The sequence below is a fragment of the Pleurodeles waltl genome, chromosome 3_1 (assembly GCF_031143425.1).
Source record: "Pleurodeles waltl isolate 20211129_DDA chromosome 3_1, aPleWal1.hap1.20221129, whole genome shotgun sequence".
Classification (NCBI taxonomy): domain Eukaryota; kingdom Metazoa; phylum Chordata; class Amphibia; order Caudata; family Salamandridae; genus Pleurodeles; species Pleurodeles waltl.
The window spans coordinates 1,035,841,062-1,035,858,083 of record NC_090440.1 but is presented as its reverse complement, the minus strand read 5'-3'; the positions used below and the strand labels follow the sequence as shown (position 1 = coordinate 1,035,858,083).

Genomic DNA, 17,022 nt, shown 5'->3' with positions numbered 1-17,022 from the left:
TTATTTAAAGATTTCAGCTGCTTGCCCCGAGTCTTGCCCTCCCTACAGGGAGTGTCCACAAGAGGAGCCGTTGAAATGGGACGTGGTGTCTCGACAGAGCCTGTAATAGTGGTACCACTTCCCGAGGTGACAGATACTTCCTTTACTGTGGTCTCCCAAACGGGACAGTTTGTTTGAAGAATGATATTCGGTCCATTTCCTAGTGGGTTCCGGGCCTCCAGGGATAACAGGCCTTTGACCAAGTCAGGGGTATCTAATACTAACTCAATAGTGTCCAAATGGCCTGGCTTGCCTACATGGCGTTTGGCAAAAATAATGTCTAAATGGATGATAGAACCATATTTCCTAACATGCCTTATCCAGTGGGTGGCCTTGTTTCTTAGTGACAGGCTATCTTCATACATATTTGCTGCTAATTTCGGAACATTGCACATACAGATTAAATGGTCTTTTTTATGGTTGATCCCTGAGGGTTGCCAAGCGGGGGTATTCTGTGGCACACCTGTGCAGGAGCTAGGCTGCGAGAAATAGATGCTGCCACTAGATGCTCCATGGGCTTTTGTACTTCCCAGTGATGGTCCTATTTTGGTCAGTAACTTATCAGGCCCTAATCCGGATTCCTTACTCCAATCTTTGATAGTAGGTAGGTTTGGATTGGATCTGTTCCCATGTGGGATCTCCCCAGCCCTCTTCCTATCCTCCAGACGAATTAAGATGAGAGCCTCAGTCAACATCCGTTTTAGGTCTGTTACCTCTTGTTTTAAGTCCATAATTAAGTTAACTACTTCTTCCTGAAAACTACCACCCATAACCTGGCTACTGGGTATTTGAAAAATAGAATCCGGACAACCCTCCTCTGTATTTTGATCAGAATCTCCTAATACAGAAAAGCGATTCAAACAGGTTATGTCATGAACTACTATAGTTCCATCAACAACACCCGGATCTTCCGTTTTTGCGGGACTTTGTGTAAGACTTTGGCTTATGGCCTGTGAATCAACTGCATTGTCCGTCCGCGCTGTAGTTATCAAATTTAGGGCAGGATCCGTGCAGCTAGCTGGATTGGCCCTTTTAGGAGCTCAAGGCCTAAAAAAAGATGTGAGGGGGGCACTGATTGACCCTTTTGTCACTCAACTCTCTTTCCCATTTGACATAGACTCCACCTCTTCAATTAAGTTATCAATTTCATTGGTGGCACAGTTAGAAAATCTCTTTGAGTTTTTATGAGATTTAGGGATTTTAGATAATGTAACTGCCACCACAGGACTCCCTTGTGCTTTGCGCTTCCCCATTCTATAGTTAGTATCAAGGAACCAAAAGATGTATCCAAAAGCAAGCAGAATGACAAACGAAAAACATCTACCTTTGAATCAAGAGATGTGGCCCAGCCTAGCCTCTTCCGGTCTCTGACGGGCTCGGAAAGGCCTGCCCTTGGCCCGGGCTTTGCCCGGGCGCGGCTCGCGCACGTCCCGCGTTACGGGACTGGCGAAGTGCGCTATAAGTGCTTTAGGGTCTGGCTCCGCCAACCTCATGCTGCTGGTTTCCTGGCCTCCTGGGACAGGTAGTCCCCCTCCAAAATGCTTGTAACCCCTGTTGCGGAACCGGCAAAATGTGCTATAAGCGCTTGAGGGCCTGGCTCCGCCCCCTCGTGCTGCTGGTCTCCTGGCCTCCTGGGACAGGTAGACCCCCTCCAAAATGCTTGTAACCCGCGTTGCGGGACTGACGAAATGTGCTATAAGTGCTTGAGGGCCTGGCTCCGCCCCTAGGGTGCAGATCCTGTGGAGGCCGAATTGACCTTGGCTCTAAACCTTTTGGCAGATTTAGCCGCGGGAGGTCCAGCCTGTTGATTGGTCAACAACTATAGGTCTACGATTTCAGAGGGACACTTGGTGTCAGTGGGGAAAGCATCATGTGGTCTGCATATTATTGTGGGGTATTAGGTTCACATATCCTCCTCTTCCACACTACTCAACTATATGGGATGCATCAGTGGTGTAATGCGTTTTGGAACAATGGCCTGATAATACTGATCTGTCAAGAAAGCAACTGACAGTGAAGCTGGTTCTACTGTTATGCATTATTGTTATTAGAAAATCTTTTATAGTGCTCAGCTACCCAGAAAGGGCTTCCCGGTACTTTAGAGACAAGTAAGGTCTAACCAGACCATCCTGACTCAAAACAACCAGGTCTTCAGCTGTTTTAGAAAAGTAGACAGTGGGGTGCATCTTGTCAGGGGTTTCGGTATGGCATTCCAAAGCTTAGGGCCAAAATATGTTAAAGACCGGCCTCTCACGCATGGCCTTTTGACTCTGGGAACAGTGCACAGGGAAAGGTTACTAGAACATAGGGGACAGCCTTGCTGATGTGGTCTCTCCATTTCTTGAAGATATCTGGGGCCAACTCCTGATCTTGTTCTGTGCACATAACACAAGGCTTTGCATTGGATCCGTTTCTCCACTTTTAGCCAAATATGCTCATGTAGGAGAGAAATGGCTGATGTGCTTTTCTGGAGTCTGTAGAGCAGCTTAGTTCTGGACCACTTGCAATGGTCTCCTGGAGGCTTTATCTGTCCCCTAATAGAGAACATTACCATCGTCCAGTCTCGACAAGATGAGTGTTTGGATGACTGTCCTTTGAGCTGAGATTGGGAGTATCCAGGTGATTTTTCCGCAGCCGTTTCAGGACAACGAAGCAGGTAGCAGTCACCTTCGTTACCTTAAGCTTCATAGACAACTTTTTTTCCATCAGAAAACCAAGGTTCTTAACTTTGCGTCAGAACAGGAAGTGCATCCAAGGTTTCAGGACAGTGCTGTAGACCCCAAAGGGACGGGGTCTTTCCTAGAACCAGTACCTCAGTCTTATCTCCATTGAGCTAAAGTGAGTTATTATTCATCCATAAGGCAACCAGACCCAAGCAGGAGTTCAGGGCCTCAGGGTTGTGATTCTGAGCGGATGTCAAAGAGGCAATGATTTGAGTATCATCTGCGTAGGAGACTAAGGTAAGGCAACAGCTTTCGACCAGGCCTGTTAGTGGGCAAATATAGATGTTAAATAGCACCCAACTTAAGGCTGAACCTTGGGGAACCCCTGAGGTGAGGGATTATCATGAGGAAGAGGTGCTGGCTGAGGCAACCTGGAAAGTTTTTAGTCCTTTAGAAAGGATACCATCCAGGATAAAACTGTTCTTTAGAGACCCAGATTGGCCAGTCTCTCTAAAAGTGTAACATGCGGCACAGTATCAAATGCAGCACTGAGATTATGTGTGTGTGTGTATATGTGTATATATGTATGTATATATATATATATATATATATATATACACATTTGACTCCTTGCAGAAAGTAAAGAAATGTCAGCACTCTGTGGGGAAACTTGCGGTGAATATCTTTATTTATATTTATATTTATTAGCAAAGGACTGTCAACACCTAAACTCCTTTATCACTCCATTGTTTGTCAAAAAGACATGCAATATATATACAAACGCATTTGTGCTAATTTTAGTGGACAGTGAAAAAGGACAAAAACTCCAATACTAACGGCAGCACCATCTTTGAATGTGGCTCGGTTCATATCACCATTGTCTAATTCTTTTTGGCCAGGTTAACTAAAAATATTATACCTTGTATAATACAATTATTATGAATTGAATTAAAACGTAATTCGTTCATTCATCAACAAACTAAATACTAGACCATAATAATCCTGATAAAAGATCAAAATTGTGAATTTCATAGTTTAACACATAATATACTACTGAAATGGGTGGTTCCACAACACATATTCCACCCTAGTAGGCATTATTCAAAAATCACGTCTCATATCATTATTTGATTTCTGTCATGTATATAAACTCTTACGTTTCTCGTAGAGAGACTGGCCTCTGACAATAACTGAAAACAAAAATAATCTACCAGTATTAGATGGTATCAAAACAGTATTCCAGTGTGACCTGCCTAACAGCTCTGCCCCTGCAAAAACAACATATATTTAAAATCAAAATATTAAAACCTTATTAAAACATATTTATCAAGAACATTTCTAACAATCTAGAGATGGCAGCTAGGTGGTCATTGACAAGCGAATGTAATCAGAGGTGGATATACAATTCCTTATCTGTATTTAGATCAAATGGTTCTTTTTTATCCATCTCTAGTATATATTTTGACTCTATCCACTATAGGTCTCACTCCATGTCTCCCCCTCCTAGTCTCTTGGGTACATAATATATTGCACTGTAAGACAACAGAGTATGATCTACATTATGCATCTTAGAAAAATGGCGAGCAACCGAATAAGTACCATCATTGGTTTTTATTGCTCTTAGATGTTGAAGTATGCGATTATGCACCAGGAAAATCATACTTCCTATCTTTGGGCAGGGGCAAGATAACACATAAACTGAAAACTCAGTTTTGCAGTTCAAAGACTTTCTTATCCCAATCGTTCTCCTAAAAGGTGTCTGAATCTGTCATTTTTCTACCCTTCTTACATGCCTTATATTTAAGGCATTTTTGAAAACCCGGTGTAGATTTACGAATGTGTTCTTCATGGCAGTCACTTCACTTCTTACTAAGTAATCTCTCATGGACCTCGCTTTCTTGAAAACGATCTGTGGTCAACTGGTAATAGTTCTTCCAATTACTGGGTCATTTCTAATTAAATGCCACTGCTTAACTAGTGCTTTCCTAAGTTGTGGTTGTCTATTATTGTCTATTGTAGTAAACCTCACAGTATTAGCTCCCTTCATTCTTTTGTCACCCTTCTTTATGATCTGTTCAAAGAGGATTTCTTCCCTACCCAGGCTGGAAACTCTAGATTTACCTAGGGATAAGGTGGTTTCTGAATACCCTCTAGTTTGTAATCCAGATATCCTATCTTTCTGTGGAGTCTCAAATTGGGACTGGGTGCTGCAAATACGCTTTGCCCTTAATAATTCTCCATATCGGATAATTTGTTTCAGGGGTGCCGAATGAAAGCTTTGGGCATGCAGAGTGCTGTTCACTGTTGTGGATTTCCTAATAACTGTTGTTACCAGTCTAGACTGTTGTACCATAATTCTAACATCTAGGAAATCCAACTGGGTTTTACTCATATTACAAATGAAATGCACATTTAACTTGACCTCATTTATAACCTTGACACACTGGTTAGCTGAGGTTTTATCTCCTCGCCACACCACAAGCAGGTTGTTTATAAACCTTACCCAATATAAGATTTTCTCTGTCCAATCTACCATATCATCATTGTGGAGAAACTGCTCCTCCCACCATCCCATATGCAAATTTGCATAGTTGGGGGTGAAGCAGATCCCCATCACCGTCCCTCTTTCTCACTGGAACAATTCACCATTGAACATGAAAATGTTTTAAGTCAGACACCACCCTATCATTTTGAGCAACATGACATACACATAAAACTTCAAAGGTCGTATTCTCAAAAGGTTTTGTACCGCTTTCAACCCATCATGATGTTGTATGCTCGTGTAGAGAGTGGACACATCCAAAGTTATCATAAGCAGGACCTCTTCCCATTAAACAATAAGATTCCTCTTGAGGAACTCTGTAGTGTCCCTAATATATCACAGAAGAGTTTTGCAAGGGGCTGCAAGAAATGGTCAACATAAATTGAGGTATTCTCAAAGAGACTGCCTATTGCAGTTGTGATTGGTCTTCCGAGGATTACCAACATCCTTGTGTACTTTTGGAATAAGATAGAACTTAGGTATTACTGGTTCCTCTACTTTTAGGAAACTGTATTCATCCCAGTTTAGTAGTTCAGAGTCTCTCCATTCAGCCAATTGATCAAAAAACTAACTTTTCACTTTGTCAAACATCATTTTGGTGATTTTAGTATAGCATTGAGTGTCATTCAATTGTTTATATGCCTCTGCCATGTATAATGTCTTGCTCCAAAGGACCACATTGCCCCCTTTATCTGAGGCCCTGACAACACAATCTTCCTTAGTTGTCCATTTTCCATGACCTGCTTAAATTTCCTGTCCTCATTGGCATATCTCATTCCCTTTTTTTCGTGCCAATTGAATCTTCCTCAATTCCACAATCATAGCTTCAGAGAATACCGCAATGTTATCATGGACACTCGGAGAAAGAAACCTTGATTTTGATCTGAAGTCTATATTATCTCCCCCAATCAAGTTCTGTATTTGCACACTATCTATCAAGGGTACTGATCATTCCCTTTCCTCCCCCAATGATATCAAGTCTCTCAGATTGGCCAAATCACTAACCTATAGCTTATCTAGTGAATGCCACTCAAATATCCTTCATACTCTGTTTGGGCCTCACTGCAAAATGTTTCCCTAGTCTCAATTTATGTACAAACTTAATACAGATCAGTTTGGGATTGTGCGTAATTAAAACCTGCTTTAGGACAAAATAATAGGCATAGAGACAGCACTGACCCATCATCCGAGGAAAGGGGGATATCTGTTAGGTTGTTTACTGTATTATCTGGCTTCAGTATTTCTGCTTGCTGCATGTCATTTGTAATTTCTGCTCGATCCTTGATCCCTTTCCCTTGCCCCCCTCCTTTACCTACTACTGCTTCTTTTTGTTGCCTTTTTGGTCTGTGGTTGGACTGGCTGTATGTGTAAAAATAATTCCTCCTGAATTGTCGCACTTGCCCTTCTATTTTCCATATGTTCCCCTTTCACTTCTAATCCTGGATCTGAACTAACATCACTAGATGCCACCGCTTGCCTAAGTTGGTTGACCTCTCCTATGCACTATATATAGATATATAACTCCTCACAGGCTCCTCATCGCCCGTGACAAGGTGGCACGCCGTCAACTCCTATAACTCCAATAATATCTTCAGGAGAGTTTCCAACGTGCCTGCTGCTCTGGACATTACGGGTAAAGTATTTTCTCCAGATGGAGTTAGTTTCCAAGTTTCAAAACAAATTAAAATTCTGAGGGCATTGTTTATCCTGCTTTCCTAAATAATCCCAAATTAAGCTTGTGAGGATGTTACCAGCATTTTGACAGGAGTCTGGTGGTCAGTTGTTGTTTGATTTGCAGAAACCCTTTAAGCCAATTTCTTTGGCCATGTGGCCAGAAGGGTGCACTGGCTGTTGAATGAAGCAAGCATAGATACAACTACGTTTGGGACTCACTCCACTTGAGAAGCAATGGCTATCAACGCATTTACTTTAGGTTCTAGGCTTGAAGATATTATGAGGGTGGCTGATAGGTCATCCGACCCTATATTTGAGACTTGTTATTATAAACCTATTATTGATGTAACTTCTGTTGTGGACAGCTTTCAACAAGCATAATTAGAGCCTATGCCATAGGCCCGCTCGATTTATAACTTATTTAGGGTGTATTAGAACCACCTCGCTATCACTGACCTTTGTGTGATCTGGTACACATTTTAATTCCTTTTGTCCTTGCTAGTTCTGTTGCTTTAGAACTGCCTGTAAGGGCCTTCCTCCTAAATCCTTTTAGAGCCACTACTTCCCTCATTAGTGTACCCTTTTATAGGAAGCATTCCTTTGTTATGCTGCCGTTCCATCCTAGAGAAGCTCTGGCCATTTTACACACCATAATCACTGCTCTTTTGGAGTGTGGGTTCTGCTTTATTTTTGAGCTGGTGGCATGGTGGTTTTGTCCTTTTCTATATCACGCACTCTTTGATCAAGCTGCTGTTTCACAGTAAAAAGTAAAATCTTGTCACAATCTTGGGCAATTGTGGGCTGTGTCAGTAGTCACCTGGTTTACACCAACAAAATTGACCAGTTATTAACCCTGTTTAATTACTGAGTGTGTGTGCGTTTAATGAATACTACATGTTAACGAATACATCAGATTATGCCTTTCCTCTTCTCACCACATCTGCATTAGCTTATTTGAGCATTTCACCTTGTTAGGATCTCCATTCTGGTCACTGCAGTCACAAATATTGTGTATACAGGAAATCTGATCACTTCTGACTGGTTTAATACACCTAGTTCAGAACAGACATAAAGAGATGCTAAACATTATATGGGAGAAGTAGTCTCTTGCTTTTGTTTAAATTTCCAACTTTAGAATGAAAAGAGTAGCAGCTGTAGTTTCCCTACAGCAGACCCATGGTTTGAGAAATGCTTCTGATGGATACAACTACCTGTGGATTCCTCACCTAAAGAATTTTCCCCATGTGCCAGCATCCAACGGAAATTTTTCTTCCAGCTCTGCACGTCGACGATGATGTCACAATTGCCCGACTCCCATGCGATGCCGAATGACGTCATCCAGGCAATAAGAGATCCTCGTCGATGTGCAGACGTCAGTTCCCTTTTTTCCGTGCCTTTGAGTAATGTTTTTTTTCTTCGAGGCTATCAGGGAGCTATTGTTTCACTTCGTGTGTTACAATGTTTCAGCCACGGAAGTTGGGTTTTAAACCCTGTAGGGAGTGTGGCGGCCGAATGTCGGTCACAGACCCACACGAAAATTGTTTGTGGTGTCTGAGCTCTGACCATGAGGTCGAAGCGTGCGGTTCAGGAAGAATCTGTGTTGGGCCACCCCAAGTTGTGGTAGGCATCCAAGGTTGGTTTCTGATATAGTTCTAGCACCTGGAATTGTTGGAGCTGCTCGAGAAGCCAATCTTCATTGAGCTCCAAATCACCAGATAAATCTAAAAAGAAGCACAAGTATTCGAAGTAGGATTCTGCTTCCTCATGCAACTCTCATTCGCCTGAGCAGGCGCTGGGCGGCACCAATCTTCTCAATCTCGCTTCTGAAGTCAGCCGACTTCAGAGTCCATCCTGCAACTTGTGCTGGCAGAAGCTGAGTTTTTAAGGCCGAATGCCACACCACATCAGATTGAAGAGTTCCGTGAGGTCATGCTCTGGCTGTATGGAACCCTTTCAACTCCCTCTGGCTTACCTTCGGGACACAAGGAGCCTCAAGTTCCTTCTTCTGGAATATGGCCAGTGGGTTTGGGTTCACCCTCGGCTCCAGTTGGACCCTCTGAGCCCGTTTTGCCTCTGGCTCTGCCTCTAGCCCTGAGACCTGTTCTTGCCCTGGGTTCCTTGATGCCATGCCGACTCCATTGATGTTGTAGGAGGAGGAACCAATTGTTCTTTTCCATGTCGAGTCGATGCTAGTCCGACCATGACCAACATCACCACCGAAGTGACACTTCACCTACAGGACATTTCAATTTGTGAAGGGAAGCAGCCCACCTTGCATTCCTATTTTGGCACCGATTCTGATAATCGTGACCAAGATAATGAGTTTGCTCAGCCCTGTACCGACCACAATTGGTATGACAACTTGCAGGAGGCTAGTGGCCTCATCACCTCACCCTAAACTGCCTTTTTTTCTCCTCCTGGATCTGCTGCAGAGGTATCCGCCTCCTGTGCTATGGTTATGCACAGGGTGACTGAAGTTCCTCACCTTGACCTTCCCCCAGTAGAAGTCAAAACAAATGTTCTGACTGTAGGTGCCCTTGTCCTGCTCCAGGTGACACTGCTTTTCTCCCTCAGTATCCTTCACCAGACAGCCTCTTGTTCAGGCCTGCACAAGTCTGTCTAATCCACACAAGTTTCCTTCCACTCCTCCTGACAGGCAATCTAAACATGAGGAAACATTTGGCAAGAGGATCTTCTCTTCTGCCAGCCTAGCCCTCCGCTGTGTAAACACCGCTGCTTGTTGGGCTATTACTTCCATGCTCTTTGGGATTCGGTGGCTGAAGTCCTCCTTGGTGTTCCTGACAACCTGGACCCTAACTTGACCTAGACAATTCAAGATAGTTGTGATGTGGCCAACTTTATAATACGCTGTAGCTTGGACACCATTGGACGAGCTTTTGGCCCCAGTTCAGCCATTTGCTGCTATGCTTGGCTGCAATCTACTGGGTATTCTAGCAATATCCAGTCCTTAATAATGGCATGGCTTTTGGCGGTACACACTTGTTCGGGACAAGGCTGATACTCCGAAGTGCTATGGTTCACTCTTTGTGCCTCTCTGCCTCTCTCCAACTGCACCAGTTTCAGTGCTTCTTATGCAGTTTTGGACGAGTCACTCCTTACCGCCTGCCTGCAGCATGTCCAACCCCCATTAGGGGTCCCAGCTATTTTGCAGTCTCGGACGAGGTGACCACTCACCATGGGGCCAAAATCAGGATGCCTCCAAGTCCACAGCCACACCCCCTTCCGCGCATAGCCCAACCTGCCAAACCTCTTTAGTTCGCTGTACTTCCTTTGAACTATCCAGTGCCCCTTGTGTGTTCACGAAAATGATGGCGGTGGTGGCAGCTGTTCTTCGGAGCTCAGGGATCTTCTGCTACCTTGATGACCGGCTTTTGAAGGCGGGCTTGCCCCAGGCAGTTGTCAGCCACCTCCAGATTATGGCACTCTCCTGTCATCTTTGAGATTCATTATCAGTGTGCCAGAGTCACACCTGACTCCTTCTCAGATGTTCCCCTTCATCGGTTGCTCTTATCTTTATTTAACCCAGGCATCCCTCAACAAAAACTGTATATGCCTGTAGTTGGGACAAATTTATGGCTTGATGGGGCACACACCAGATTGATCCCCTTCATATCTGATGTCCTGCTGTTTATCTCTCTTGCCTGGCATTCCTTTGCTTTGGTCACAGTAAAGGGTTACCTTTCGGCCTTCTTAAGGTTGCGAAATGAGGCCTCACTCTTTAAATCACATGTTGTGATACATTTTTTGGAAGGGCTACAGCATATATCCCCCTTTTCACTTTGTGATGCCCCGACGGGACCTTAGTCTGGCCCTGACTTATCTGATGCACACTTTGTTCGAGCAGCTTCACAGCTGTCTGTCCCTTGCAGCTCCTTATCGTCAAGACTGTGTTCCTTGTCGCTATCACCTCAGCACAGTGAGTGAGTGAGGTTCAGACTCTTTGTGTTAACCCACCTTACCCTACTCTTTTCCAGGGAAACTGATTCTGTGGACCTGGGAATCCTTCCTGCCAAAAGTTGTGATGCAGTTTCACATAGGTCAAACCATCACTCAGCTGGCGTTCTGTACTCTTCTTCACCCCTCTAAGGAAGAGGAGAGACTCCTTCTCTTGTACACTAAGAGAACACTGAGCTTCTGTATTTATCTTACCAAGGAACAGCGGCTGGACAATCAGCTCTTTATGGGGTTCACTAGAGCGAAAAATGGCAAGGCAGTGTAGAAGAGATCCATCTCTAGCTGGTTCATGCTTTGCATAAAGATCTGCTACTCACTGGCTAAAAAGCAGCCTCCATGTGGACTGCATGCTCATTCTACCAGGCCCAAAGATGCTAACACTGCGTTAGTCCCTATCCTAGACATCTGCCAGACATCTAGGAGGGGGTCTCTCCATATGTTCACACAGCACTATTGTCTGGCTAATCCTGTTCACCAAGAGGGCATTTTGCCTCCTTGGTCCTCCAGGACTTCCTGGTTTCAGCCTTCTCACCGACGCACCTCCACATAGGTACTGCTTTGGTATTTATTCAGAATGTGAAGAATTTGTCTCTATCAGAATAGTTACTCACCTTCGGTAACGTTCTTTCTGGTAGAGACTCCTGGTAGCCACTGATTTTTGTCACCGATCCTCACATCCTCCTCGTTCTGTGATAGGATATTATTAGTGGATAGAGTCCAAAGCATAGGAGTCTACACACAGTCTACCAATTTGCTTTTGAGGCTCTGCATCCAGGGGTGCGGACAGTATCTAAAGCAACTGGTGTCTATGCACAGGAGTGGCTCTTGTATAGGCCCCAAACGTAATTTCCAGACCGCAATGTTATCAGTGCGGAGCCACAAGGTGCCAACTTCTGGCACACAGAGGTACTGCTGAACAGTTCCCGGATCCAATCTGACACCTAGGGAATATTTAAAATGTGAGTAATCTGCGGCTAGATCATCTGTACCAGAAAGTACTTAACCAGTGGTAAATAACTTGTTCTTCTTCATTGTGTGTTATTGTAACTTGTTTTTTTATAATTTGAATTTATTGCTTTTAAAATCTGTTTAGATTGTTGGTGTAGTGATCTATTGATTACATATGTCTATTATTATTACGGTTGTAATAGCAATAAATAATTAAATATGTATTTATTGATATCTTTAACTTCAATGTTTTAAAACTAATGGTCTCATTTAGAGTTTGTCACAGCTGTAGTTTTATGATAAATTAGCCAACCACTCGCCCCGTCAAAGTCATATTTCCCCCATCTCATTAAGAGGTAATGGAACCACTGGGCTTTACAATTCTGGACCATCAGCTGACTATGTTGCCAGAAACCCTTTACCTGGCGGCTGCAGGCCTGCTAGGTCACAGTGGTGGTAAGGATAACCACCACCAATTTTACCTGCTAAGGTTCCCTGTACAGAGCATGTCAAACCCTGACAGGGGAAAAAACAGTGACTCAGAGGTGCAGGGACAAGAGCACCTCAGGGCTACTGATTTCTTTTTTTTAAATGGTACAAAATCATGCTTAGAGAGTTTCTTTGAGAAGGGCCTCACAAATAAAATACAGAGCAGACCAGGAAATAAAGTTCCCATCCAGCATTCAACTATGCCTAAACAGCGGATGCCTTTGTGGTAGATGCCTCCACAGGAGTTAGTAGACAAAAAGGCGGCAGCCGGACTGCCTCCCCTGGTCTGAATGACCCCCTTAGGGTTTGTTTCTATGTATAATTCTTGTTAGGAACGGCTAGAATGGATCATCTAGCCCCCCTCCCTTTAGCCTCATGTCCTGTTTTTTGTCCTTTTGTGTGGACTAAGGACACCAGCAAAGCTCTGAAGTGGCTTTGAGATGACTTCTGACCGCTAATGCAACACTTTTCAAATAAATGTGATGAGACCAGTTATGCAATCCCATAATGTACCGATTCAAAAACCCAGTTGCCTTTTTTAAAATCTGTAGTTCACGCCATAAGTCATAAAACCAAGCAGGAAAAAACTAATTCCACTTTTTTTTTTATATATAATTGCAGGACTTATAATGTTTAAATCGTAAACCAAGAAAAGAATCCACCTGTTCCAGACTTGAGATAGAAAAGGGACCGTTTTGCCTCGGACCCTCCAGAAACAATTGCCACTTAATTAAGTGAAAAGGTAGGTGGAAGCAGCTGCTTTTGGAAAGTTATTTTCAATTCTCTTGCTAGTAGGAGACTACATACATTCTCAGATACTTATTATGATACATGGGATTCTACTACTATGCAGCCTCTTATTTTTTTTTTTATATATATTTTTTTTAATCAGTGACTTGTGGCTCACCCAGTCACAGATCATAAAGAAAAGACGTCAGAACACGATCATTACAAGTTATTACATTTGAGTTCTGACTAGGGGTGAGTGATAAATTCTTATCCACCAATGGAGTTCGCAGAATTTACGCTTGTAACACAGAATTCCAACAAAACCCCGCCAACCGCTATGTAGCAGAGTTTTTTTCTTGTGTGCGGCTCGCCAAATGTAGGTTAGCGAGTGCGAGAAAAATTTGGCATCCCCTAGCACGCCTTTCAGGTGCTAGGAGGGCACCCGGCAAGATTTATTCAGCGCAGGTAGTCACAACAGTTCATGGTGTGAAAGCTGCAGCTCAATTAGAAAATCTACTTGACCGGCAGCAAAGAAGCTGCGCCCTCTGGTGTGCCGCATGGTGCCGTTTGCATGGATTTTGAAGTTGGGAACAAGCTTCCGTTGCTAAAATTCAGTGGCACATACCAATTTCTGCCCATTCATGGAACTCCACGGAATCTCACAGGGTTTTAACGTAACTCTGCAAGTTCCACCCACTCCAAGTTCTGATGTCACAACGCTTGCTGCAGGCATCCAAAGTGAAAGGCCGGTCAAGTCACAGAGCATATTTGAAGCAGCTGTTTAAAGCCACAAAAACAGAACAGTGCTTCTCAGTTTTTCTGCTCTATATTAATAGCTTACAATGACTAGCAGACAGAATGTGTTTATTTCTTGCACTCTTTAGATAGAGAAAAGCTAGAATATTGCTGCAAGTTTCTACACATTTGAGCTGCTGCAGTTTTTTTAACTGACTTGTATTTAACTGTTTATAAAATTTGTTTGCAGCAAATATCTAACAGGTTTTTGATGTGTTGAATTTTGCACTAGAGGTGTTATTTTTATTCTTCATGTTTGCAAACATTCTCGCTCCCTCATAGGAAGGAGCTACACACCAAGTTTTTAAGTTGTTTGTGGGGAAGGTGATGGTGTATTGACAATGTATTATATGGCACTCCCAGGCGAACATGATAAAGGTGTTGGAAGTGACCTTGGAGTTCCATAACCTCAAAGGTTATATGGTTATGGAACTACTCAGTGACTTCCAATATCCTTATAATGTACTAAGGGGGTACTTTATACTTTCTATAGATTGCTGATTTAAGACAATTGTATCTTGCGCACTATTGATTCTCTTTGTGTATTTTGGTGTAAGAAGCTAGCTCTCTATATATACTGTATCAAAATGCGATATACTGTGCACAGAATACTAATGCTCTCTTTTGTGGCAGTGCGGTCTAGCAGTTATTTGTCAGAGAGTAGTGCAAAGCATTTGTTGTACACACACGGTCAAGAAATGAGGCCCATACTCAATGACTAAGTCCAGACTAGGAAAAATATATTTGTTACTTTATTTCTAGAACTAAAAGATTCTCGTTGAAGGTAAGTACAGTTATAAGTATGTATCAAGCATATGTATCAAATGTACTTTGTTTAGGTTTGGCAAATAAAACAGTTTACAGGCGAGTAACACTTTTCACGTTCAAAAGTTGACCTCCAATTTGAAGAACAGTCCTAGGGGAGGAAAAGGTTTAGTGTAGTTTTGAGGTAAGTGGTCGACTTACAGCTCCAGTCTCCGGGGGTTAGGATGTCAACTGATCAAGGTTCAAGATGACCCCAAACAGGCACCACCAGCAACACTAGGCTGAGTCGGGGGCAGAGGTCAAAGTTGGTATTGGATTTAGAATGAGATCCTATGGAGGCTCGGGACACCTGGAAACAGATCTGCTGGCAGTTAAGTACCCACAGCTTCGGAGGGCAGACCTGGAGGATTTAGTTGAGCACTGGGGGGGGGCACAGGTTAGCACTAAACACACATCCTCAGCGGCACAGGGGCGTTTGGGTGCAGGGTGCAAACACTGCTTCGGGCTCACAATGCTTTTCAACAGGGTGTCCCTGGGGGTAACAACAATACAGCAAGCTGGGTCCAGGGGGTCGGTTCTGGAATACCACAGGCTCGACAACGAAGAGAGCCACCTGCTGAACGTCACTGAATGGTCAGATTCCCCAAAGACTGGGGGCTGCGGGTGCTGAGGTACCTTCAGATGTCGGAAATTTTTGTCTGGTTCTCTTGCTGTCAGTGAGGTCCTCTGGATTTAGGCTGCAGGCGTCATCGTGTTGGCCAGGAGGGGGGACAACCCAGGGTGGACACAAGGTCAGAATCTGTTGGGGTCCTGCTCTGGACCAGTGGGCCACCTGGATACGGGCCGTTAGCATTGAGTACAGAGTGGGCAGGACTTGCAGATCCGGGGGAGTTCTGCAATCCTTCTTGGAGTTTCTTGTGGACAGGGCCGCTGTCCTCTGGATTTCTTGGTCCTCTGGGGGTGTTTTAGAGGTCGCTGGTCCTGCAGGATATGTCACCTTTTTGTTGTAGAGTCTTTGAAGCTCCACACGGACCGGTAGGGCTGGGGCCAAGTCACTTGTCATCTGAAGTCTTCACTGGTGGAGGGTCAACTTAGCAGTCCTTCTTCTTTCTTCTTGTCTTGAGGTTGTCAGAAATCTGGTGAGCTAGGTTCAGGGGTTCCCTTAAATCCTAGATTGAGGGGCATTACAGGGGTCAGAGGGCGGTAGCCAATGGCTACTGTCCCTGAGGATGACTACACCCTTCCTGTGCCCACTCCCTTTGGGGAGGGGGGCACATTCCTAACCCTATTGGTCCCTGTCCTCCAAACCAAGAAGGAGGATTCTGCAGGGGTCACTTCAGCTCTGGACACCTTAGGGATGGTCTTAACTGGAGTGGTCGTTCCTCCCTGTTTTTTCTAATTTCCTGCCAGACTTGCTGCTAAAAGTGGGGCTTTGTCCTGGGTGCAGGTATCTCCACTAGCTGGAGTGACCTGGGGCACTGTAACAGGAGGCCTGAGCCTTTGAGGCTCACAGCCAAATGTTACAGTTCCTGTGGGGGGGGGGGGGGGGGGGGGGGGGGGAGTATGAAGCACCTCCACCCAGTGCAGGCTTTGTTTCTGACCCCAGAGAGCACAAAGGCCGTCACCCCATGTGGTCAGAAACGTGTCTGTTAGTGGCAGGCTGGCACAGACTGGTCAGCCTAACACCAAAGGGTTGGTTAGGGTACAGGGGGCATCTCTAAGATGCCATCTGTGTGCATTTTACAGTACCTACAACACTGGCATCAGTGTGGGTTTGACAAACCCTTAGCCCATGTACTTAATACGGCCACATTGCACTTACAATATCTAAGAACGGTCTTAGGCCCCCATTATGAACACGGCAGGAAAGACCGCATAGCCGGCGGTGGACTGTCAGGCGGTCTGGGCCGTCAAATAATGAAGTACATGAAAAACAGGCAGCCTGAGAAACACCTACCGTCAGCAGAGGAGTGTCGACAACGACGGAAGAGGCCGCCCACAGTCCGACGGAAAGGACCTACCCATCCAACAAATAATGAAGCGCTAAACCGCCGTCAGTTCCGGGGCGGGAACCACCACCGCGCAAAGCCTGGCAGAAACTATCCAAATAAAAGGAACCACTCACCGGAGGCTCACACAACACTCCGAAGCAGACATGGAGAGAGAGTTGCAAATCATGCCAGTGCTGCTCCTTGCCATATACCTCCACGACCGAGACCGCAGATGAAGATGACGAAGGTAAGTCCGCAACCTACTAAACAAAGGAAAAAAGGGCACAGTTACATACCCACCCACTCCACCCACCCACTCACAACATCACAGGCCATACACACCTGAGCAAGAGGTACTTACCCAACACAAGCCGAAGACAACCTGCCCACATGTACCCACATGTGCACAACC

The 17,022-nt window shown here is 44.5% G+C and overlaps 1 protein-coding gene across 4 annotated transcripts in view; it reads left to right on the top strand.

Moving 5' to 3' along the window:
* The window catches only part of FAIM (Fas apoptotic inhibitory molecule), a 148,580-nt gene that overhangs the window by 26,222 nt on the left and 105,336 nt on the right, over window positions 1-17,022 (top strand). For all 4 annotated transcript variants that reach the window (XM_069224312.1, XM_069224311.1, XM_069224314.1 and 1 more), the window contains one exon: window positions 12,952-13,072. The gene's annotated coding sequence lies outside the window, so the exon portion shown is untranslated. The remainder of the gene's footprint in view (window positions 1-12,951; window positions 13,073-17,022) is intronic.